This window comes from Mytilus galloprovincialis, unplaced genomic scaffold, assembly GCF_965363235.1.
Source record: "Mytilus galloprovincialis unplaced genomic scaffold, xbMytGall1.hap1.1 HAP1_SCAFFOLD_167, whole genome shotgun sequence".
Taxonomy (NCBI): Eukaryota; Metazoa; Mollusca; class Bivalvia; order Mytilida; family Mytilidae; genus Mytilus; species Mytilus galloprovincialis.
Window position 1 is genome coordinate 27,749 of NW_027468096.1, and position 22,252 is coordinate 50,000.

At 39.8% G+C, this 22,252-nt stretch overlaps 40 non-coding genes across 40 annotated transcripts; all 40 read left to right on the forward strand.

Annotated features, from left to right (window-relative positions):
- Nucleotides 1-412: 412 nt before the first annotated feature.
- Trnaa-ugc (transfer RNA alanine (anticodon UGC)) lies at nt 413-484 on the forward strand. Its single transcript has one exon. It is a non-coding gene; the product is annotated as a tRNA-Ala (tRNA).
- Nucleotides 485-1,272: 788 nt separating this feature from the next.
- Nucleotides 1,273-1,344, forward strand: Trnae-cuc (transfer RNA glutamic acid (anticodon CUC)). The gene has a single exon. It is a non-coding gene; the product is annotated as a tRNA-Glu (tRNA).
- Nucleotides 1,345-1,724: 380 nt separating this feature from the next.
- On the forward strand, nt 1,725-1,796 carry Trnaa-ugc (transfer RNA alanine (anticodon UGC)). Its single transcript has one exon. It is a non-coding gene; the product is annotated as a tRNA-Ala (tRNA).
- Nucleotides 1,797-3,021: 1,225 nt separating this feature from the next.
- Trnae-cuc (transfer RNA glutamic acid (anticodon CUC)) lies at nt 3,022-3,093 on the forward strand. Its single transcript has one exon. It is a non-coding gene; the product is annotated as a tRNA-Glu (tRNA).
- A 380-nt stretch (nt 3,094-3,473) lies between these two features.
- On the forward strand, nt 3,474-3,545 carry Trnaa-ugc (transfer RNA alanine (anticodon UGC)). The gene has a single exon. It is a non-coding gene; the product is annotated as a tRNA-Ala (tRNA).
- Nucleotides 3,546-3,728: 183 nt separating this feature from the next.
- On the forward strand, nt 3,729-3,800 carry Trnaa-cgc (transfer RNA alanine (anticodon CGC)). Its single transcript has one exon. It is a non-coding gene; the product is annotated as a tRNA-Ala (tRNA).
- Nucleotides 3,801-4,333: 533 nt separating this feature from the next.
- Trnae-cuc (transfer RNA glutamic acid (anticodon CUC)) lies at nt 4,334-4,405 on the forward strand. The gene has a single exon. It is a non-coding gene; the product is annotated as a tRNA-Glu (tRNA).
- Nucleotides 4,406-4,785: 380 nt separating this feature from the next.
- Nucleotides 4,786-4,857, forward strand: Trnaa-ugc (transfer RNA alanine (anticodon UGC)). The gene has a single exon. It is a non-coding gene; the product is annotated as a tRNA-Ala (tRNA).
- Nucleotides 4,858-5,390: 533 nt separating this feature from the next.
- Trnae-cuc (transfer RNA glutamic acid (anticodon CUC)) lies at nt 5,391-5,462 on the forward strand. The gene has a single exon. It is a non-coding gene; the product is annotated as a tRNA-Glu (tRNA).
- Nucleotides 5,463-5,842: 380 nt separating this feature from the next.
- Nucleotides 5,843-5,914, forward strand: Trnaa-ugc (transfer RNA alanine (anticodon UGC)). The gene has a single exon. It is a non-coding gene; the product is annotated as a tRNA-Ala (tRNA).
- Nucleotides 5,915-6,702: 788 nt separating this feature from the next.
- On the forward strand, nt 6,703-6,774 carry Trnae-cuc (transfer RNA glutamic acid (anticodon CUC)). Its single transcript has one exon. It is a non-coding gene; the product is annotated as a tRNA-Glu (tRNA).
- Nucleotides 6,775-7,154: 380 nt separating this feature from the next.
- Trnaa-ugc (transfer RNA alanine (anticodon UGC)) lies at nt 7,155-7,226 on the forward strand. Its single transcript has one exon. It is a non-coding gene; the product is annotated as a tRNA-Ala (tRNA).
- A 1,225-nt stretch (nt 7,227-8,451) lies between these two features.
- Nucleotides 8,452-8,523, forward strand: Trnae-cuc (transfer RNA glutamic acid (anticodon CUC)). Its single transcript has one exon. It is a non-coding gene; the product is annotated as a tRNA-Glu (tRNA).
- A 380-nt stretch (nt 8,524-8,903) lies between these two features.
- On the forward strand, nt 8,904-8,975 carry Trnaa-ugc (transfer RNA alanine (anticodon UGC)). The gene has a single exon. It is a non-coding gene; the product is annotated as a tRNA-Ala (tRNA).
- A 183-nt stretch (nt 8,976-9,158) lies between these two features.
- Nucleotides 9,159-9,230, forward strand: Trnaa-cgc (transfer RNA alanine (anticodon CGC)). Its single transcript has one exon. It is a non-coding gene; the product is annotated as a tRNA-Ala (tRNA).
- A 533-nt stretch (nt 9,231-9,763) lies between these two features.
- Trnae-cuc (transfer RNA glutamic acid (anticodon CUC)) lies at nt 9,764-9,835 on the forward strand. Its single transcript has one exon. It is a non-coding gene; the product is annotated as a tRNA-Glu (tRNA).
- Nucleotides 9,836-10,215: 380 nt separating this feature from the next.
- Trnaa-ugc (transfer RNA alanine (anticodon UGC)) lies at nt 10,216-10,287 on the forward strand. The gene has a single exon. It is a non-coding gene; the product is annotated as a tRNA-Ala (tRNA).
- Nucleotides 10,288-11,075: 788 nt separating this feature from the next.
- On the forward strand, nt 11,076-11,147 carry Trnae-cuc (transfer RNA glutamic acid (anticodon CUC)). The gene has a single exon. It is a non-coding gene; the product is annotated as a tRNA-Glu (tRNA).
- A 380-nt stretch (nt 11,148-11,527) lies between these two features.
- Nucleotides 11,528-11,599, forward strand: Trnaa-ugc (transfer RNA alanine (anticodon UGC)). Its single transcript has one exon. It is a non-coding gene; the product is annotated as a tRNA-Ala (tRNA).
- A 183-nt stretch (nt 11,600-11,782) lies between these two features.
- On the forward strand, nt 11,783-11,854 carry Trnaa-cgc (transfer RNA alanine (anticodon CGC)). Its single transcript has one exon. It is a non-coding gene; the product is annotated as a tRNA-Ala (tRNA).
- Nucleotides 11,855-12,387: 533 nt separating this feature from the next.
- On the forward strand, nt 12,388-12,459 carry Trnae-cuc (transfer RNA glutamic acid (anticodon CUC)). The gene has a single exon. It is a non-coding gene; the product is annotated as a tRNA-Glu (tRNA).
- Nucleotides 12,460-12,839: 380 nt separating this feature from the next.
- Trnaa-ugc (transfer RNA alanine (anticodon UGC)) lies at nt 12,840-12,911 on the forward strand. The gene has a single exon. It is a non-coding gene; the product is annotated as a tRNA-Ala (tRNA).
- A 183-nt stretch (nt 12,912-13,094) lies between these two features.
- On the forward strand, nt 13,095-13,166 carry Trnaa-cgc (transfer RNA alanine (anticodon CGC)). The gene has a single exon. It is a non-coding gene; the product is annotated as a tRNA-Ala (tRNA).
- A 533-nt stretch (nt 13,167-13,699) lies between these two features.
- Nucleotides 13,700-13,771, forward strand: Trnae-cuc (transfer RNA glutamic acid (anticodon CUC)). Its single transcript has one exon. It is a non-coding gene; the product is annotated as a tRNA-Glu (tRNA).
- Nucleotides 13,772-14,151: 380 nt separating this feature from the next.
- Trnaa-ugc (transfer RNA alanine (anticodon UGC)) lies at nt 14,152-14,223 on the forward strand. The gene has a single exon. It is a non-coding gene; the product is annotated as a tRNA-Ala (tRNA).
- A 183-nt stretch (nt 14,224-14,406) lies between these two features.
- On the forward strand, nt 14,407-14,478 carry Trnaa-cgc (transfer RNA alanine (anticodon CGC)). The gene has a single exon. It is a non-coding gene; the product is annotated as a tRNA-Ala (tRNA).
- A 533-nt stretch (nt 14,479-15,011) lies between these two features.
- On the forward strand, nt 15,012-15,083 carry Trnae-cuc (transfer RNA glutamic acid (anticodon CUC)). Its single transcript has one exon. It is a non-coding gene; the product is annotated as a tRNA-Glu (tRNA).
- A 380-nt stretch (nt 15,084-15,463) lies between these two features.
- On the forward strand, nt 15,464-15,535 carry Trnaa-ugc (transfer RNA alanine (anticodon UGC)). Its single transcript has one exon. It is a non-coding gene; the product is annotated as a tRNA-Ala (tRNA).
- A 183-nt stretch (nt 15,536-15,718) lies between these two features.
- Nucleotides 15,719-15,790, forward strand: Trnaa-cgc (transfer RNA alanine (anticodon CGC)). The gene has a single exon. It is a non-coding gene; the product is annotated as a tRNA-Ala (tRNA).
- A 970-nt stretch (nt 15,791-16,760) lies between these two features.
- Nucleotides 16,761-16,832, forward strand: Trnae-cuc (transfer RNA glutamic acid (anticodon CUC)). The gene has a single exon. It is a non-coding gene; the product is annotated as a tRNA-Glu (tRNA).
- A 380-nt stretch (nt 16,833-17,212) lies between these two features.
- Nucleotides 17,213-17,284, forward strand: Trnaa-ugc (transfer RNA alanine (anticodon UGC)). Its single transcript has one exon. It is a non-coding gene; the product is annotated as a tRNA-Ala (tRNA).
- Nucleotides 17,285-17,467: 183 nt separating this feature from the next.
- Nucleotides 17,468-17,539, forward strand: Trnaa-cgc (transfer RNA alanine (anticodon CGC)). The gene has a single exon. It is a non-coding gene; the product is annotated as a tRNA-Ala (tRNA).
- A 970-nt stretch (nt 17,540-18,509) lies between these two features.
- On the forward strand, nt 18,510-18,581 carry Trnae-cuc (transfer RNA glutamic acid (anticodon CUC)). Its single transcript has one exon. It is a non-coding gene; the product is annotated as a tRNA-Glu (tRNA).
- A 380-nt stretch (nt 18,582-18,961) lies between these two features.
- On the forward strand, nt 18,962-19,033 carry Trnaa-ugc (transfer RNA alanine (anticodon UGC)). Its single transcript has one exon. It is a non-coding gene; the product is annotated as a tRNA-Ala (tRNA).
- A 183-nt stretch (nt 19,034-19,216) lies between these two features.
- On the forward strand, nt 19,217-19,288 carry Trnaa-cgc (transfer RNA alanine (anticodon CGC)). The gene has a single exon. It is a non-coding gene; the product is annotated as a tRNA-Ala (tRNA).
- A 975-nt stretch (nt 19,289-20,263) lies between these two features.
- Nucleotides 20,264-20,335, forward strand: Trnae-cuc (transfer RNA glutamic acid (anticodon CUC)). Its single transcript has one exon. It is a non-coding gene; the product is annotated as a tRNA-Glu (tRNA).
- A 380-nt stretch (nt 20,336-20,715) lies between these two features.
- Trnaa-ugc (transfer RNA alanine (anticodon UGC)) lies at nt 20,716-20,787 on the forward strand. Its single transcript has one exon. It is a non-coding gene; the product is annotated as a tRNA-Ala (tRNA).
- Nucleotides 20,788-20,970: 183 nt separating this feature from the next.
- Trnaa-cgc (transfer RNA alanine (anticodon CGC)) lies at nt 20,971-21,042 on the forward strand. The gene has a single exon. It is a non-coding gene; the product is annotated as a tRNA-Ala (tRNA).
- A 533-nt stretch (nt 21,043-21,575) lies between these two features.
- Nucleotides 21,576-21,647, forward strand: Trnae-cuc (transfer RNA glutamic acid (anticodon CUC)). The gene has a single exon. It is a non-coding gene; the product is annotated as a tRNA-Glu (tRNA).
- Nucleotides 21,648-22,027: 380 nt separating this feature from the next.
- Nucleotides 22,028-22,099, forward strand: Trnaa-ugc (transfer RNA alanine (anticodon UGC)). Its single transcript has one exon. It is a non-coding gene; the product is annotated as a tRNA-Ala (tRNA).
- The last annotated feature ends 153 nt before the right edge of the window (nt 22,100-22,252 follow it).

A 22,252-nucleotide genomic window follows, 5' to 3' on the forward strand; every position in this document is an offset into this window, starting at 1 on the left:
CGGCGGCCGGGGTTCGATTCCCCGTCTGGGAAGATATTTTTGCGCCTTTTCTCCGGATCGATATTGATATTAATAACGGTATATGCTTCAAACAACTGTTATGTGTACGTGGTCAATGAAAGAAACGGTGTATGTTTGTCCTATATACTATATGATTTCCTTTTACAACCAATACTTTATATTTTATGTCTTCCTTCGGCTCAATATATAACGAGGCGGACTGATTGATGGTTCAGTACATGAAAATGAACTACAAATGTACTTGCTCAACAAATTTCAATCCCAGTACAACTGTTAGAGACATAAAGATAACCATCTCGTCTTGGTGCAAGACTATTTTAATAATCAGAGTGGCATGTATATACACGGTATGAAAATACACTACTTAAATTTAATGTTCTATCGTTGTGAAGGGGATGTAGCTCAGTGGTAGAGCGTTCGCTTTGCATGTGAAAGGCCCCGGGTTCGATCCCCGGCATCTCCACTCCTAATTTTTTGTCAATGTCATTAAGTCCACATAAACTATGTCTTTCGTGCACGATCAAGTGAAAATGCACAGTAAAATATAAGTGAGCATCTCCGACCTCTCTTAGGACACCTACATGAACACTTTGTCCTGCGGTAAAAGGCGGAATTGAAAAGGAAATATTGATGAAAATCCAGGGACGGGGGTGTAGCTCAGTGGTAGAGCGTTCGCTTCGCATGTGAAAGGCCCCGGGTTCGATCCCCGGCATCTCCATATTTTTTGGCCGCAGACAAAATCGGCATCGAGAAATCAATTAAAGTAATCTCGCCTACACAATGCTGCTTTGCCTTGAAAATCATAGAAAGCGCAACGGAATATAAGTGCTGTTTGAACAGCGAACTCGGCACAGATGACTTAAAATTTCAAAAATCACTCTTTAGAGGCATGTCTCAAATGCACGCTCAAACATTTCAGGCAAAGCCGAATTAATACCACACTCCCTTTCCCCGACAGGTTTTACTTGTGTCACAATTTTAATATATGGATTATAACTTTAAAATCGTGTGTCAGATTAACAAATCGAATGTTTATGTTAATGATTCCAGCCTGAAACAATGCGTTATATAGCGTCGACAGTAGCGACTATTCGGGGTGATTTCGCCGCCTTTTGCGGTCTTGAGCTATTGGCATTCTATAGTCTGTCTAACGCCAGTCGATATTCCCAATGACGTTGTAACGTACAAAAAAGGCATGATTGCTGTTAGTGTTGCTCTTTATATGTGTTAAGTTACCCCACTATGAGTAAGTCCCAGGTAGTCTAGTGGTTAGGATTCCGCGCTCTCACCGCGGCGGCCGGGGTTCGATTCCCCGTCTGGGAAGATATTTTTGCGCCTTTTCTCCGGATCGATATTGATATTAATAACGGTATATGCTTCAAACAACTGTTATGTGTACGTGGTCAATGAAAGAAACGGTGTATGTTTGTCCTATATACTATATGATTTCCTTTTACAACCAATACTTTATATTTTATGTCTTCCTTCGGCTCAATATATAACGAGGCGGACTGATTGATGGTTCAGTACATGAAAATGAACTACAAATGTACTTGCTCAACAAATTTCAATCCCAGTACAACTGTTAGAGACATAAAGATAACCATCTCGTCTTGGTGCAAGACTATTTTAATAATCAGAGTGGCATGTATATACACGGTATGAAAATACACTACTTAAATTTAATGTTCTATCGTTGTGAAGGGGATGTAGCTCAGTGGTAGAGCGTTCGCTTTGCATGTGAAAGGCCCCGGGTTCGATCCCCGGCATCTCCACTCCTAATTTTTTGTCAATGTCATTAAGTCCACATAAACTATGTCTTTCGTGCACGATCAAGTGAAAATGCACAGTAAAATATAAGTGAGCATCTCCGACCTCTCTTAGGACACCTACATGAACACTTTGTCCTGCGGTAAAAGGCGGAATTGAAAAGGAAATATTGATGAAAATCCAGGGACGGGGGTGTAGCTCAGTGGTAGAGCGTTCGCTTCGCATGTGAAAGGCCCCGGGTTCGATCCCCGGCATCTCCATATTTTTTGGCCGCAGACAAAATCGGCATCGAGAAATCAATTAAAGTAATCTCGCCTACACAATGCTGCTTTGCCTTGAAAATCATAGAAAGCGCAACGGAATATAAGTGCTGTTTGAACAGCGAACTCGGCACAGATGACTTAAAATTTCAAAAATCACTCTTTAGAGGCATGTCTCAAATGCACGCTCAAACATTTCAGGCAAAGCCGAATTAATACCACACTCCCTTTCCCCGACAGGTTTTACTTGTGTCACAATTTTAATATATGGATTATAACTTTAAAATCGTGTGTCAGATTAACAAATCGAATGTTTATGTTAATGATTCCAGCCTGAAACAATGCGTTATATAGCGTCGACAGTAGCGACTATTCGGGGTGATTTCGCCGCCTTTTGCGGTCTTGAGCTATTGGCATTCTATAGTCTGTCTAACGCCAGTCGATATTCCCAATGACGTTGTAACGTACAAAAAAGGCATGATTGCTGTTAGTGTTGCTCTTTATATGTGTTAAGTTACCCCACTATGAATAGAATAGAATAGAATAGAATATTTTTATTTACCAAATTAGGGCCCCAGGAGGGCATATGATACAGACAATATTATTATAAACAATAACATATGCAATACACACACAGTAAAGATATGTAACAAGTGTTATAAAAATAATAAAATAAAATAATATAACACAGAAAATACACTCAACGAAATAGTAGCAATGTATTATTATTCAATGAATACTATGTTGAAAATGACTCAAGTGCACCCGGTAAGTGTATCTTCACTTTGAGAAGACAAACATGAGGCATTAGTAGTTTGTGCGGAGAAATGTCAATATATAAAAATACAAAAAAAATACAAAAAGAACCCAATAAAAAAAACAAAAGCAATTAAGCACTCCCACATTTGACTATGAGGTATACTGCAAATAACAAAGTTTATTTAATAAAGGATATTATACTATGAGTAAGTCCCAGGTAGTCTAGTGGTTAGGATTCCGCGCTCTCACCGCGGCGGCCGGGGTTCGATTCCCCGTCTGGGAAGATATTTTTGCGCCTTTTCTCCGGATCGATATTGATATTAATAACGGTATATGCTTCAAACAACTGTTATGTGTACGTGGTCAATGAAAGAAACGGTGTATGTTTGTCCTATATACTATATGATTTCCTTTTACAACCAATACTTTATATTTTATGTCTTCCTTCGGCTCAATATATAACGAGGCGGACTGATTGATGGTTCAGTACATGAAAATGAACTACAAATGTACTTGCTCAACAAATTTCAATCCCAGTACAACTGTTAGAGACATAAAGATAACCATCTCGTCTTGGTGCAAGACTATTTTAATAATCAGAGTGGCATGTATATACACGGTATGAAAATACACTACTTAAATTTAATGTTCTATCGTTGTGAAGGGGATGTAGCTCAGTGGTAGAGCGTTCGCTTTGCATGTGAAAGGCCCCGGGTTCGATCCCCGGCATCTCCACTCCTAATTTTTTGTCAATGTCATTAAGTCCACATAAACTATGTCTTTCGTGCACGATCAAGTGAAAATGCACAGTAAAATATAAGTGAGCATCTCCGACCTCTCTTAGGACACCTACATGAACACTTTGTCCTGCGGTAAAAGGCGGAATTGAAAAGGAAATATTGATGAAAATCCAGGGACGGGGATGTAGCTCAGTGGTAGAGCGTTCGCTTCGCATGTGAAAGGCCCCGGGTTCGATCCCCGGCATCTCCATATTTTTTGGCCGCAGACAAAATCGGCATCGAGAAATCAATTAAAGTAATCTCGCCTACACAATGCTGCTTTGCCTTGAAAATCATAGAAAGCGCAACGGAATATAAGTGCTGTTTGAACAGCGAACTCGGCACAGATGACTTAAAATTTCAAAAATCACTCTTTAGAGGCATGTCTCAAATGCACGCTCAAACATTTCAGGCAAAGCCGAATTAATACCACACTCCCTTTCCCCGACAGGTTTTACTTGTGTCACAATTTTAATATATGGATTATAACTTTAAAATCGTGTGTCAGATTAACAAATCGAATGTTTATGTTAATGATTCCAGCCTGAAACAATGCGTTATATAGCGTCGACAGTAGCGACTATTCGGGGTGATTTCGCCGCCTTTTGCGGTCTTGAGCTATTGGCATTCTATAGTCTGTCTAACGCCAGTCGATATTCCCAATGACGTTGTAACGTACAAAAAAGGCATGATTGCTGTTAGTGTTGCTCTTTATATGTGTTAAGTTACCCCACTATGAGTAAGTCCCAGGTAGTCTAGTGGTTAGGATTCCGCGCTCTCACCGCGGCGGCCGGGGTTCGATTCCCCGTCTGGGAAGATATTTTTGCGCCTTTTCTCCGGATCGATATTGATATTAATAACGGTATATGCTTCAAACAACTGTTATGTGTACGTGGTCAATGAAAGAAACGGTGTATGTTTGTCCTATATACTATATGATTTCCTTTTACAACCAATACTTTATATTTTATGTCTTCCTTCGGCTCAATATATAACGAGGCGGACTGATTGATGGTTCAGTACATGAAAATGAACTACAAATGTACTTGCTCAACAAATTTCAATCCCAGTACAACTGTTAGAGACATAAAGATAACCATCTCGTCTTGGTGCAAGACTATTTTAATAATCAGAGTGGCATGTATATACACGGTATGAAAATACACTACTTAAATTTAATGTTCTATCGTTGTGAAGGGGATGTAGCTCAGTGGTAGAGCGTTCGCTTTGCATGTGAAAGGCCCCGGGTTCGATCCCCGGCATCTCCATATTTTTTGGCCGCAGACAAAATCGGCATCGAGAAATCAATTAAAGTAATCTCGCCTACACAATGCTGCTTTGCCTTGAAAATCATAGAAAGCGCAACGGAATATAAGTGCTGTTTGAACAGCGAACTCGGCACAGATGACTTAAAATTTCAAAAATCACTCTTTAGAGGCATGTCTCAAATGCACGCTCAAACATTTCAGGCAAAGCCGAATTAATACCACACTCCCTTTCCCCGACAGGTTTTACTTGTGTCACAATTTTAATATATGGATTATAACTTTAAAATCGTGTGTCAGATTAACAAATCGAATGTTTATGTTAATGATTCCAGCCTGAAACAATGCGTTATATAGCGTCGACAGTAGCGACTATTCGGGGTGATTTCGCCGCCTTTTGCGGTCTTGAGCTATTGGCATTCTATAGTCTGTCTAACGCCAGTCGATATTCCCAATGACGTTGTAACGTACAAAAAAGGCATGATTGCTGTTAGTGTTGCTCTTTATATGTGTTAAGTTACCCCACTATGAGTAAGTCCCAGGTAGTCTAGTGGTTAGGATTCCGCGCTCTCACCGCGGCGGCCGGGGTTCGATTCCCCGTCTGGGAAGATATTTTTGCGCCTTTTCTCCGGATCGATATTGATATTAATAACGGTATATGCTTCAAACAACTGTTATGTGTACGTGGTCAATGAAAGAAACGGTGTATGTTTGTCCTATATACTATATGATTTCCTTTTACAACCAATACTTTATATTTTATGTCTTCCTTCGGCTCAATATATAACGAGGCGGACTGATTGATGGTTCAGTACATGAAAATGAACTACAAATGTACTTGCTCAACAAATTTCAATCCCAGTACAACTGTTAGAGACATAAAGATAACCATCTCGTCTTGGTGCAAGACTATTTTAATAATCAGAGTGGCATGTATATACACGGTATGAAAATACACTACTTAAATTTAATGTTCTATCGTTGTGAAGGGGATGTAGCTCAGTGGTAGAGCGTTCGCTTTGCATGTGAAAGGCCCCGGGTTCGATCCCCGGCATCTCCACTCCTAATTTTTTGTCAATGTCATTAAGTCCACATAAACTATGTCTTTCGTGCACGATCAAGTGAAAATGCACAGTAAAATATAAGTGAGCATCTCCGACCTCTCTTAGGACACCTACATGAACACTTTGTCCTGCGGTAAAAGGCGGAATTGAAAAGGAAATATTGATGAAAATCCAGGGACGGGGGTGTAGCTCAGTGGTAGAGCGTTCGCTTCGCATGTGAAAGGCCCCGGGTTCGATCCCCGGCATCTCCATATTTTTTGGCCGCAGACAAAATCGGCATCGAGAAATCAATTAAAGTAATCTCGCCTACACAATGCTGCTTTGCCTTGAAAATCATAGAAAGCGCAACGGAATATAAGTGCTGTTTGAACAGCGAACTCGGCACAGATGACTTAAAATTTCAAAAATCACTCTTTAGAGGCATGTCTCAAATGCACGCTCAAACATTTCAGGCAAAGCCGAATTAATACCACACTCCCTTTCCCCGACAGGTTTTACTTGTGTCACAATTTTAATATATGGATTATAACTTTAAAATCGTGTGTCAGATTAACAAATCGAATGTTTATGTTAATGATTCCAGCCTGAAACAATGCGTTATATAGCGTCGACAGTAGCGACTATTCGGGGTGATTTCGCCGCCTTTTGCGGTCTTGAGCTATTGGCATTCTATAGTCTGTCTAACGCCAGTCGATATTCCCAATGACGTTGTAACGTACAAAAAAGGCATGATTGCTGTTAGTGTTGCTCTTTATATGTGTTAAGTTACCCCACTATGAGTAAGTCCCAGGTAGTCTAGTGGTTAGGATTCCGCGCTCTCACCGCGGCGGCCGGGGTTCGATTCCCCGTCTGGGAAGATATTTTTGCGCCTTTTCTCCGGATCGATATTGATATTAATAACGGTATATGCTTCAAACAACTGTTATGTGTACGTGGTCAATGAAAGAAACGGTGTATGTTTGTCCTATATACTATATGATTTCCTTTTACAACCAATACTTTATATTTTATGTCTTCCTTCGGCTCAATATATAACGAGGCGGACTGATTGATGGTTCAGTACATGAAAATGAACTACAAATGTACTTGCTCAACAAATTTCAATCCCAGTACAACTGTTAGAGACATAAAGATAACCATCTCGTCTTGGTGCAAGACTATTTTAATAATCAGAGTGGCATGTATATACACGGTATGAAAATACACTACTTAAATTTAATGTTCTATCGTTGTGAAGGGGATGTAGCTCAGTGGTAGAGCGTTCGCTTTGCATGTGAAAGGCCCCGGGTTCGATCCCCGGCATCTCCACTCCTAATTTTTTGTCAATGTCATTAAGTCCACATAAACTATGTCTTTCGTGCACGATCAAGTGAAAATGCACAGTAAAATATAAGTGAGCATCTCCGACCTCTCTTAGGACACCTACATGAACACTTTGTCCTGCGGTAAAAGGCGGAATTGAAAAGGAAATATTGATGAAAATCCAGGGACGGGGGTGTAGCTCAGTGGTAGAGCGTTCGCTTCGCATGTGAAAGGCCCCGGGTTCGATCCCCGGCATCTCCATATTTTTTGGCCGCAGACAAAATCGGCATCGAGAAATCAATTAAAGTAATCTCGCCTACACAATGCTGCTTTGCCTTGAAAATCATAGAAAGCGCAACGGAATATAAGTGCTGTTTGAACAGCGAACTCGGCACAGATGACTTAAAATTTCAAAAATCACTCTTTAGAGGCATGTCTCAAATGCACGCTCAAACATTTCAGGCAAAGCCGAATTAATACCACACTCCCTTTCCCCGACAGGTTTTACTTGTGTCACAATTTTAATATATGGATTATAACTTTAAAATCGTGTGTCAGATTAACAAATCGAATGTTTATGTTAATGATTCCAGCCTGAAACAATGCGTTATATAGCGTCGACAGTAGCGACTATTCGGGGTGATTTCGCCGCCTTTTGCGGTCTTGAGCTATTGGCATTCTATAGTCTGTCTAACGCCAGTCGATATTCCCAATGACGTTGTAACGTACAAAAAAGGCATGATTGCTGTTAGTGTTGCTCTTTATATGTGTTAAGTTACCCCACTATGAATAGAATAGAATAGAATAGAATATTTTTATTTACCAAATTAGGGCCCCAGGAGGGCATATGATACAGACAATATTATTATAAACAATAACATATGCAATACACACACAGTAAAGATATGTAACAAGTGTTATAAAAATAATAAAATAAAATAATATAACACAGAAAATACACTCAACGAAATAGTAGCAATGTATTATTATTCAATGAATACTATGTTGAAAATGACTCAAGTGCACCCGGTAAGTGTATCTTCACTTTGAGAAGACAAACATGAGGCATTAGTAGTTTGTGCGGAGAAATGTCAATATATAAAAATACAAAAAAAATACAAAAAGAACCCAATAAAAAAAACAAAAGCAATTAAGCACTCCCACATTTGACTATGAGGTATACTGCAAATAACAAAGTTTATTTAATAAAGGATATTATACTATGAGTAAGTCCCAGGTAGTCTAGTGGTTAGGATTCCGCGCTCTCACCGCGGCGGCCGGGGTTCGATTCCCCGTCTGGGAAGATATTTTTGCGCCTTTTCTCCGGATCGATATTGATATTAATAACGGTATATGCTTCAAACAACTGTTATGTGTACGTGGTCAATGAAAGAAACGGTGTATGTTTGTCCTATATACTATATGATTTCCTTTTACAACCAATACTTTATATTTTATGTCTTCCTTCGGCTCAATATATAACGAGGCGGACTGATTGATGGTTCAGTACATGAAAATGAACTACAAATGTACTTGCTCAACAAATTTCAATCCCAGTACAACTGTTAGAGACATAAAGATAACCATCTCGTCTTGGTGCAAGACTATTTTAATAATCAGAGTGGCATGTATATACACGGTATGAAAATACACTACTTAAATTTAATGTTCTATCGTTGTGAAGGGGATGTAGCTCAGTGGTAGAGCGTTCGCTTTGCATGTGAAAGGCCCCGGGTTCGATCCCCGGCATCTCCACTCCTAATTTTTTGTCAATGTCATTAAGTCCACATAAACTATGTCTTTCGTGCACGATCAAGTGAAAATGCACAGTAAAATATAAGTGAGCATCTCCGACCTCTCTTAGGACACCTACATGAACACTTTGTCCTGCGGTAAAAGGCGGAATTGAAAAGGAAATATTGATGAAAATCCAGGGACGGGGATGTAGCTCAGTGGTAGAGCGTTCGCTTCGCATGTGAAAGGCCCCGGGTTCGATCCCCGGCATCTCCATATTTTTTGGCCGCAGACAAAATCGGCATCGAGAAATCAATTAAAGTAATCTCGCCTACACAATGCTGCTTTGCCTTGAAAATCATAGAAAGCGCAACGGAATATAAGTGCTGTTTGAACAGCGAACTCGGCACAGATGACTTAAAATTTCAAAAATCACTCTTTAGAGGCATGTCTCAAATGCACGCTCAAACATTTCAGGCAAAGCCGAATTAATACCACACTCCCTTTCCCCGACAGGTTTTACTTGTGTCACAATTTTAATATATGGATTATAACTTTAAAATCGTGTGTCAGATTAACAAATCGAATGTTTATGTTAATGATTCCAGCCTGAAACAATGCGTTATATAGCGTCGACAGTAGCGACTATTCGGGGTGATTTCGCCGCCTTTTGCGGTCTTGAGCTATTGGCATTCTATAGTCTGTCTAACGCCAGTCGATATTCCCAATGACGTTGTAACGTACAAAAAAGGCATGATTGCTGTTAGTGTTGCTCTTTATATGTGTTAAGTTACCCCACTATGAGTAAGTCCCAGGTAGTCTAGTGGTTAGGATTCCGCGCTCTCACCGCGGCGGCCGGGGTTCGATTCCCCGTCTGGGAAGATATTTTTGCGCCTTTTCTCCGGATCGATATTGATATTAATAACGGTATATGCTTCAAACAACTGTTATGTGTACGTGGTCAATGAAAGAAACGGTGTATGTTTGTCCTATATACTATATGATTTCCTTTTACAACCAATACTTTATATTTTATGTCTTCCTTCGGCTCAATATATAACGAGGCGGACTGATTGATGGTTCAGTACATGAAAATGAACTACAAATGTACTTGCTCAACAAATTTCAATCCCAGTACAACTGTTAGAGACATAAAGATAACCATCTCGTCTTGGTGCAAGACTATTTTAATAATCAGAGTGGCATGTATATACACGGTATGAAAATACACTACTTAAATTTAATGTTCTATCGTTGTGAAGGGGATGTAGCTCAGTGGTAGAGCGTTCGCTTTGCATGTGAAAGGCCCCGGGTTCGATCCCCGGCATCTCCACTCCTAATTTTTTGTCAATGTCATTAAGTCCACATAAACTATGTCTTTCGTGCACGATCAAGTGAAAATGCACAGTAAAATATAAGTGAGCATCTCCGACCTCTCTTAGGACACCTACATGAACACTTTGTCCTGCGGTAAAAGGCGGAATTGAAAAGGAAATATTGATGAAAATCCAGGGACGGGGGTGTAGCTCAGTGGTAGAGCGTTCGCTTCGCATGTGAAAGGCCCCGGGTTCGATCCCCGGCATCTCCATATTTTTTGGCCGCAGACAAAATCGGCATCGAGAAATCAATTAAAGTAATCTCGCCTACACAATGCTGCTTTGCCTTGAAAATCATAGAAAGCGCAACGGAATATAAGTGCTGTTTGAACAGCGAACTCGGCACAGATGACTTAAAATTTCAAAAATCACTCTTTAGAGGCATGTCTCAAATGCACGCTCAAACATTTCAGGCAAAGCCGAATTAATACCACACTCCCTTTCCCCGACAGGTTTTACTTGTGTCACAATTTTAATATATGGATTATAACTTTAAAATCGTGTGTCAGATTAACAAATCGAATGTTTATGTTAATGATTCCAGCCTGAAACAATGCGTTATATAGCGTCGACAGTAGCGACTATTCGGGGTGATTTCGCCGCCTTTTGCGGTCTTGAGCTATTGGCATTCTATAGTCTGTCTAACGCCAGTCGATATTCCCAATGACGTTGTAACGTACAAAAAAGGCATGATTGCTGTTAGTGTTGCTCTTTATATGTGTTAAGTTACCCCACTATGAGTAAGTCCCAGGTAGTCTAGTGGTTAGGATTCCGCGCTCTCACCGCGGCGGCCGGGGTTCGATTCCCCGTCTGGGAAGATATTTTTGCGCCTTTTCTCCGGATCGATATTGATATTAATAACGGTATATGCTTCAAACAACTGTTATGTGTACGTGGTCAATGAAAGAAACGGTGTATGTTTGTCCTATATACTATATGATTTCCTTTTACAACCAATACTTTATATTTTATGTCTTCCTTCGGCTCAATATATAACGAGGCGGACTGATTGATGGTTCAGTACATGAAAATGAACTACAAATGTACTTGCTCAACAAATTTCAATCCCAGTACAACTGTTAGAGACATAAAGATAACCATCTCGTCTTGGTGCAAGACTATTTTAATAATCAGAGTGGCATGTATATACACGGTATGAAAATACACTACTTAAATTTAATGTTCTATCGTTGTGAAGGGGATGTAGCTCAGTGGTAGAGCGTTCGCTTTGCATGTGAAAGGCCCCGGGTTCGATCCCCGGCATCTCCACTCCTAATTTTTTGTCAATGTCATTAAGTCCACATAAACTATGTCTTTCGTGCACGATCAAGTGAAAATGCACAGTAAAATATAAGTGAGCATCTCCGACCTCTCTTAGGACACCTACATGAACACTTTGTCCTGCGGTAAAAGGCGGAATTGAAAAGGAAATATTGATGAAAATCCAGGGACGGGGGTGTAGCTCAGTGGTAGAGCGTTCGCTTCGCATGTGAAAGGCCCCGGGTTCGATCCCCGGCATCTCCATATTTTTTGGCCGCAGACAAAATCGGCATCGAGAAATCAATTAAAGTAATCTCGCCTACACAATGCTGCTTTGCCTTGAAAATCATAGAAAGCGCAACGGAATATAAGTGCTGTTTGAACAGCGAACTCGGCACAGATGACTTAAAATTTCAAAAATCACTCTTTAGAGGCATGTCTCAAATGCACGCTCAAACATTTCAGGCAAAGCCGAATTAATACCACACTCCCTTTCCCCGACAGGTTTTACTTGTGTCACAATTTTAATATATGGATTATAACTTTAAAATCGTGTGTCAGATTAACAAATCGAATGTTTATGTTAATGATTCCAGCCTGAAACAATGCGTTATATAGCGTCGACAGTAGCGACTATTCGGGGTGATTTCGCCGCCTTTTGCGGTCTTGAGCTATTGGCATTCTATAGTCTGTCTAACGCCAGTCGATATTCCCAATGACGTTGTAACGTACAAAAAAGGCATGATTGCTGTTAGTGTTGCTCTTTATATGTGTTAAGTTACCCCACTATGAGTAAGTCCCAGGTAGTCTAGTGGTTAGGATTCCGCGCTCTCACCGCGGCGGCCGGGGTTCGATTCCCCGTCTGGGAAGATATTTTTGCGCCTTTTCTCCGGATCGATATTGATATTAATAACGGTATATGCTTCAAACAACTGTTATGTGTACGTGGTCAATGAAAGAAACGGTGTATGTTTGTCCTATATACTATATGATTTCCTTTTACAACCAATACTTTATATTTTATGTCTTCCTTCGGCTCAATATATAACGAGGCGGACTGATTGATGGTTCAGTACATGAAAATGAACTACAAATGTACTTGCTCAACAAATTTCAATCCCAGTACAACTGTTAGAGACATAAAGATAACCATCTCGTCTTGGTGCAAGACTATTTTAATAATCAGAGTGGCATGTATATACACGGTATGAAAATACACTACTTAAATTTAATGTTCTATCGTTGTGAAGGGGATGTAGCTCAGTGGTAGAGCGTTCGCTTTGCATGTGAAAGGCCCCGGGTTCGATCCCCGGCATCTCCACTCCTAATTTTTTGTCAATGTCATTAAGTCCACATAAACTATGTCTTTCGTGCACGATCAAGTGAAAATGCACAGTAAAATATAAGTGAGCATCTCCGACCTCTCTTAGGACACCTACATGAACACTTTGTCCTGCGGTAAAAGGCGGAATTGAAAAGGAAATATTGATGAAAATCCAGGGACGGGGGTGTAGCTCAGTGGTAGAGCGTTCGCTTCGCATGTGAAAGGCCCCGGGTTCGATCCCCGGCATCTCCATATTTTTTGGCCGCAGACAAAATCGGCATCGAGAAATCAATTAAAGTAATCTCGCCTACACAATGCTGCTTTGCCTTGAAAATCATAGAAAGCGCAACGGAATATAAGTGCTGTTTGAACAGCGAACTCGGCACAGATGACTTAAAATTTCAAAAATCACTCTTTAGAGGCATGTCTCAAATGCACGCTCAAACATTTCAGGCAAAGCCGAATTAATACCACACTCCCTTTCCCCGACAGGTTTTACTTGTGTCACAATTTTAATATATGGATTATAACTTTAAAATCGTGTGTCAGATTAACAAATCGAATGTTTATGTTAATGATTCCAGCCTGAAACAATGCGTTATATAGCGTCGACAGTAGCGACTATTCGGGGTGATTTCGCCGCCTTTTGCGGTCTTGAGCTATTGGCATTCTATAGTCTGTCTAACGCCAGTCGATATTCCCAATGACGTTGTAACGTACAAAAAAGGCATGATTGCTGTTAGTGTTGCTCTTTATATGTGTTAAGTTACCCCACTATGAGTAAGTCCCAGGTAGTCTAGTGGTTAGGATTCCGCGCTCTCACCGCGGCGGCCGGGGTTCGATTCCCCGTCTGGGAAGATATTTTTGCGCCTTTTCTCCGGATCGATATTGATATTAATAACGGTATATGCTTCAAACAACTGTTATGTGTACGTGGTCAATGAAAGAAACGGTGTATGTTTGTCCTATATACTATATGATTTCCTTTTACAACCAATACTTTATATTTTATGTCTTCCTTCGGCTCAATATATAACGAGGCGGACTGATTGATGGTTCAGTACATGAAAATGAACTACAAATGTACTTGCTCAACAAATTTCAATCCCAGTACAACTGTTAGAGACATAAAGATAACCATCTCGTCTTGGTGCAAGACTATTTTAATAATCAGAGTGGCATGTATATACACGGTATGAAAATACACTACTTAAATTTAATGTTCTATCGTTGTGAAGGGGATGTAGCTCAGTGGTAGAGCGTTCGCTTTGCATGTGAAAGGCCCCGGGTTCGATCCCCGGCATCTCCACTCCTAATTTTTTGTCAATGTCATTAAGTCCACATAAACTATGTCTTTCGTGCACGATCAAGTGAAAATGCACAGTAAAATATAAGTGAGCATCTCCGACCTCTCTTAGGACACCTACATGAACACTTTGTCCTGCGGTAAAAGGCGGAATTGAAAAGGAAATATTGATGAAAATCCAGGGACGGGGATGTAGCTCAGTGGTAGAGCGTTCGCTTCGCATGTGAAAGGCCCCGGGTTCGATCCCCGGCATCTCCATATTTTTTGGCCGCAGACAAAATCGGCATCGAGAAATCAATTAAAGTAATCTCGCCTACACAATGCTGCTTTGCCTTGAAAATCATAGAAAGCGCAACGGAATATAAGTGCTGTTTGAACAGCGAACTCGGCACAGATGACTTAAAATTTCAAAAATCACTCTTTAGAGGCATGTCTCAAATGCACGCTCAAACATTTCAGGCAAAGCCGAATTAATACCACACTCCCTTTCCCCGACAGGTTTTACTTGTGTCACAATTTTAATATATGGATTATAACTTTAAAATCGTGTGTCAGATTAACAAATCGAATGTTTATGTTAATGATTCCAGCCTGAAACAATGCGTTATATAGCGTCGACAGTAGCGACTATTCGGGGTGATTTCGCCGCCTTTTGCGGTCTTGAGCTATTGGCATTCTATAGTCTGTCTAACGCCAGTCGATATTCCCAATGACGTTGTAACGTACAAAAAAGGCATGATTGCTGTTAGTGTTGCTCTTTATATGTGTTAAGTTACCCCACTATGAGTAAGTCCCAGGTAGTCTAGTGGTTAGGATTCCGCGCTCTCACCGCGGCGGCCGGGGTTCGATTCCCCGTCTGGGAAGATATTTTTGCGCCTTTTCTCCGGATCGATATTGATATTAATAACGGTATATGCTTCAAACAACTGTTATGTGTACGTGGTCAATGAAAGAAACGGTGTATGTTTGTCCTATATACTATATGATTTCCTTTTACAACCAATACTTTATATTTTATGTCTTCCTTCGGCTCAATATATAACGAGGCGGACTGATTGATGGTTCAGTACATGAAAATGAACTACAAATGTACTTGCTCAACAAATTTCAATCCCAGTACAACTGTTAGAGACATAAAGATAACCATCTCGTCTTGGTGCAAGACTATTTTAATAATCAGAGTGGCATGTATATACACGGTATGAAAATACACTACTTAAATTTAATGTTCTATCGTTGTGAAGGGGATGTAGCTCAGTGGTAGAGCGTTCGCTTTGCATGTGAAAGGCCCCGGGTTCGATCCCCGGCATCTCCACTCCTAATTTTTTGTCAATGTCATTAAGTCCACATAAACTATGTCTTTCGTGCACGATCAAGTGAAAATGCACAGTAAAATATAAGTGAGCATCTCCGACCTCTCTTAGGACACCTACATGAACACTTTGTCCTGCGGTAAAAGGCGGAATTGAAAAGGAAATATTGATGAAAATCCAGGGACGGGGATGTAGCTCAGTGGTAGAGCGTTCGCTTCGCATGTGAAAGGCCCCGGGTTCGATCCCCGGCATCTCCATATTTTTTGGCCGCAGACAAAATCGGCATCGAGAAATCAATTAAAGTAATCTCGCCTACACAATGCTGCTTTGCCTTGAAAATCATAGAAAGCGCAACGGAATATAAGTGCTGTTTGAACAGCGAACTCGGCACAGATGACTTAAAATTTCAAAAATCACTCTTTAGAGGCATGTCTCAAATGCACGCTCAAACATTTCAGGCAAAGCCGAATTAATACCACACTCCCTTTCCCCGACAGGTTTTACTTGTGTCACAATTTTAATATATGGATTATAACTTTAAAATCGTGTGTCAGATTAACAAATCGAATGTTTATGTTAATGATTCCAGCCTGAAACAATGCGTTATATAGCGTCGACAGTAGCGACTATTCGGGGTGATTTCGCCGCCTTTTGCGGTCTTGAGCTATTGGCATTCTATAGTCTGTCTAACGCCAGTCGATATTCCCAATGACGTTGTAACGTACAAAAAAGGCATGATTGCTGTTAGTGTTGCTCTTTATATGTGTTAAGTTACCCCACTATGAATAGAATAGAATAGAATAGAATATTTTTATTTACCAAATTAGGGCCCCAGGAGGGCATATGATACAGACAATATTATTATAAACAATAACATATGCAATACACACACAGTAAAGATATGTAACAAGTGTTATAAAAATAATAAAATAAAATAATATAACACAGAAAATACACTCAACGAAATAGTAGCAATGTATTATTATTCAATGAATACTATGTTGAAAATGACTCAAGTGCACCCGGTAAGTGTATCTTCACTTTGAGAAGACAAACATGAGGCATTAGTAGTTTGTGCGGAGAAATGTCAATATATAAAAATACAAAAAAAATACAAAAAGAACCCAATAAAAAAAACAAAAGCAATTAAGCACTCCCACATTTGACTATGAGGTATACTGCAAATAACAAAGTTTATTTAATAAAGGATATTATACTATGAGTAAGTCCCAGGTAGTCTAGTGGTTAGGATTCCGCGCTCTCACCGCGGCGGCCGGGGTTCGATTCCCCGTCTGGGAAGATATTTTTGCGCCTTTTCTCCGGATCGATATTGATATTAATAACGGTATATGCTTCAAACAACTGTTATGTGTACGTGGTCAATGAAAGAAACGGTGTATGTTTGTCCTATATACTATATGATTTCCTTTTACAACCAATACTTTATATTTTATGTCTTCCTTCGGCTCAATATATAACGAGGCGGACTGATTGATGGTTCAGTACATGAAAATGAACTACAAATGTACTTGCTCAACAAATTTCAATCCCAGTACAACTGTTAGAGACATAAAGATAACCATCTCGTCTTGGTGCAAGACTATTTTAATAATCAGAGTGGCATGTATATACACGGTATGAAAATACACTACTTAAATTTAATGTTCTATCGTTGTGAAGGGGATGTAGCTCAGTGGTAGAGCGTTCGCTTTGCATGTGAAAGGCCCCGGGTTCGATCCCCGGCATCTCCACTCCTAATTTTTTGTCAATGTCATTAAGTCCACATAAACTATGTCTTTCGTGCACGATCAAGTGAAAATGCACAGTAAAATATAAGTGAGCATCTCCGACCTCTCTTAGGACACCTACATGAACACTTTGTCCTGCGGTAAAAGGCGGAATTGAAAAGGAAATATTGATGAAAATCCAGGGACGGGGATGTAGCTCAGTGGTAGAGCGTTCGCTTCGCATGTGAAAGGCCCCGGGTTCGATCCCCGGCATCTCCATATTTTTTGGCCGCAGACAAAATCGGCATCGAGAAATCAATTAAAGTAATCTCGCCTACACAATGCTGCTTTGCCTTGAAAATCATAGAAAGCGCAACGGAATATAAGTGCTGTTTGAACAGCGAACTCGGCACAGATGACTTAAAATTTCAAAAATCACTCTTTAGAGGCATGTCTCAAATGCACGCTCAAACATTTCAGGCAAAGCCGAATTAATACCACACTCCCTTTCCCCGACAGGTTTTACTTGTGTCACAATTTTAATATATGGATTATAACTTTAAAATCGTGTGTCAGATTAACAAATCGAATGTTTATGTTAATGATTCCAGCCTGAAACAATGCGTTATATAGCGTCGACAGTAGCGACTATTCGGGGTGATTTCGCCGCCTTTTGCGGTCTTGAGCTATTGGCATTCTATAGTCTGTCTAACGCCAGTCGATATTCCCAATGACGTTGTAACGTACAAAAAAGGCATGATTGCTGTTAGTGTTGCTCTTTATATGTGTTAAGTTACCCCACTATGAATAGAATAGAATAGAATAGAATATTTTTATTTACCAAATTAGGGCCCCAGGAGGGCATATGATACAGACAATATTATTATAAACAATAACATATGCAATACACACACAGTAAAGATATGTAACAAGTGTTATAAAAATAATAAAATAAAATAATATAACACAGAAAATACACTCAACGAAATAGTAGCAATGTATTATTATTCAATGAATACTATGTTGAAAATGACTCAAGTGCACCCGGTAAGTGTATCTTCACTTTGAGAAGACAAACATGAGGCATTAGTAGTTTGTGCGGAGAAATGTCAATATATAAAAATACAAAAAAAATACAAAAAGAACCCAATAAAAAAAACAAAAGCAATTAAGCACTCCCACATTTGACTATGAGGTATACTGCAAATAACAAAGTTTATTTAATAAAGGATATTATACTATGAGTAAGTCCCAGGTAGTCTAGTGGTTAGGATTCCGCGCTCTCACCGCGGCGGCCGGGGTTCGATTCCCCGTCTGGGAAGATATTTTTGCGCCTTTTCTCCGGATCGATATTGATATTAATAACGGTATATGCTTCAAACAACTGTTATGTGTACGTGGTCAATGAAAGAAACGGTGTATGTTTGTCCTATATACTATATGATTTCCTTTTACAACCAATACTTTATATTTTATGTCTTCCTTCGGCTCAATATATAACGAGGCGGACTGATTGATGGTTCAGTACATGAAAATGAACTACAAATGTACTTGCTCAACAAATTTCAATCCCAGTACAACTGTTAGAGACATAAAGATAACCATCTCGTCTTGGTGCAAGACTATTTTAATAATCAGAGTGGCATGTATATACACGGTATGAAAATACACTACTTAAATTTAATGTTCTATCGTTGTGAAGGGGATGTAGCTCAGTGGTAGAGCGTTCGCTTTGCATGTGAAAGGCCCCGGGTTCGATCCCCGGCATCTCCACTCCTAATTTTTTGTCAATGTCATTAAGTCCACATAAACTATGTCTTTCGTGCACGATCAAGTGAAAATGCACAGTAAAATATAAGTGAGCATCTCCGACCTCTCTTAGGACACCTACATGAACACTTTGTCCTGCGGTAAAAGGCGGAATTGAAAAGGAAATATTGATGAAAATCCAGGGACGGGGATGTAGCTCAGTGGTAGAGCGTTCGCTTCGCATGTGAAAGGCCCCGGGTTCGATCCCCGGCATCTCCATATTTTTTGGCCGCAGACAAAATCGGCATCGAGAAATCAATTAAAGTAATCTCGCCTACACAATGCTGCTTTGCCTTGAAAATCATAGAAAGCGCAACGGAATATAAGTGCTGTTTGAACAGCGAACTCGGCACAGATGACTTAAAATTTCAAAAATCACTCTTTAGAGGCATGTCTCAAATGCACGCTCAAACATTTCAGGCAAAGCCGAATTAATACCACACTCCCTTTCCCCGACAGGTTTTACTTGTGTCACAATTTTAATATATGGATTATAACTTTAAAATCGTGTGTCAGATTAACAAATCGAATGTTTATGTTAATGATTCCAGCCTGAAACAATGCGTTATATAGCGTCGACAGTAGCGACTATTCGGGGTGATTTCGCCGCCTTTTGCGGTCTTGAGCTATTGGCATTCTATAGTCTGTCTAACGCCAGTCGATATTCCCAATGACGTTGTAACGTACAAAAAAGGCATGATTGCTGTTAGTGTTGCTCTTTATATGTGTTAAGTTACCCCACTATGAATAGAATAGAATAGAATAGAATAGAATATTTTTATTTACCAAATTAGGGCCCCAGGAGGGCATATGATACAGACAATATTATTATAAACAATAACATATGCAATACACACACAGTAAAGATATGTAACAAGTGTTATAAAAATAATAAAATAAAATAATATAACACAGAAAATACACTCAACGAAATAGTAGCAATGTATTATTATTCAATGAATACTATGTTGAAAATGACTCAAGTGCACCCGGTAAGTGTATCTTCACTTTGAGAAGACAAACATGAGGCATTAGTAGTTTGTGCGGAGAAATGTCAATATATAAAAATACAAAAAAAATACAAAAAGAACCCAATAAAAAAAACAAAAGCAATTAAGCACTCCCACATTTGACTATGAGGTATACTGCAAATAACAAAGTTTATTTAATAAAGGATATTATACTATGAGTAAGTCCCAGGTAGTCTAGTGGTTAGGATTCCGCGCTCTCACCGCGGCGGCCGGGGTTCGATTCCCCGTCTGGGAAGATATTTTTGCGCCTTTTCTCCGGATCGATATTGATATTAATAACGGTATATGCTTCAAACAACTGTTATGTGTACGTGGTCAATGAAAGAAACGGTGTATGTTTGTCCTATATACTATATGATTTCCTTTTACAACCAATACTTTATATTTTATGTCTTCCTTCGGCTCAATATATAACGAGGCGGACTGATTGATGGTTCAGTACATGAAAATGAACTACAAATGTACTTGCTCAACAAATTTCAATCCCAGTACAACTGTTAGAGACATAAAGATAACCATCTCGTCTTGGTGCAAGACTATTTTAATAATCAGAGTGGCATGTATATACACGGTATGAAAATACACTACTTAAATTTAATGTTCTATCGTTGTGAAGGGGATGTAGCTCAGTGGTAGAGCGTTCGCTTTGCATGTGAAAGGCCCCGGGTTCGATCCCCGGCATCTCCACTCCTAATTTTTTGTCAATGTCATTAAGTCCACATAAACTATGTCTTTCGTGCACGATCAAGTGAAAATGCACAGTAAAATATAAGTGAGCATCTCCGACCTCTCTTAGGACACCTACATGAACACTTTGTCCTGCGGTAAAAGGCGGAATTGAAAAGGAAATATTGATGAAAATCCAGGGACGGGGGTGTAGCTCAGTGGTAGAGCGTTCGCTTCGCATGTGAAAGGCCCCGGGTTCGATCCCCGGCATCTCCATATTTTTTGGCCGCAGACAAAATCGGCATCGAGAAATCAATTAAAGTAATCTCGCCTACACAATGCTGCTTTGCCTTGAAAATCATAGAAAGCGCAACGGAATATAAGTGCTGTTTGAACAGCGAACTCGGCACAGATGACTTAAAATTTCAAAAATCACTCTTTAGAGGCATGTCTCAAATGCACGCTCAAACATTTCAGGCAAAGCCGAATTAATACCACACTCCCTTTCCCCGACAGGTTTTACTTGTGTCACAATTTTAATATATGGATTATAACTTTAAAATCGTGTGTCAGATTAACAAATCGAATGTTTATGTTAATGATTCCAGCCTGAAACAATGCGTTATATAGCGTCGACAGTAGCGACTATTCGGGGTGATTTCGCCGCCTTTTGCGGTCTTGAGCTATTGGCATTCTATAGTCTGTCTAACGCCAGTCGATATTCCCAATGACGTTGTAACGTACAAAAAAGGCATGATTGCTGTTAGTGTTGCTCTTTATATGTGTTAAGTTACCCCACTATGAGTAAGTCCCAGGTAGTCTAGTGGTTAGGATTCCGCGCTCTCACCGCGGCGGCCGGGGTTCGATTCCCCGTCTGGGAAGATATTTTTGCGCCTTTTCTCCGGATCGATATTGATATTAATAATGGTATATGCTTCAAACAACTGTTATGTGTACGTGGTCAATGAAAGAAACGGTGTATGTTTGTCCTATATACTATATGATTTCCTTTTACAACCAATACTTTATATTTTATGTCTTCCTTCGGCTCAATATATAACGAGGCGGACTGATTGATGGTTCAGTACATGAAAATGAACTACAAATGTACTTGCTCAACAAATTTCAATCCCAGTACAACTGTTAGAGACATAAAGATAACCATCTCGTCTTGGTGCAAGACTATTTTAATAATCAGAGTGGCATGTATATACACGGTATGAAAATACACTACTTAAATTTAATGTTCTATCGTTGTGAAGGGGATGTAGCTCAGTGGTAGAGCGTTCGCTTTGCATGTGAAAGGCCCCGGGTTCGATCCCCGGCATCTCCACTCCTAATTTTTTGTCAATGTCATTAAGTCCACATAAACTATGTCTTTCGTGCACGATCAAGTGAAAATGCACAGTAAAATATAAGTGAGCATCTCCGACCTCTCTTAGGACACCTACATGAACACTTTGTCCTGCGGTAAAAGGCGGAATTG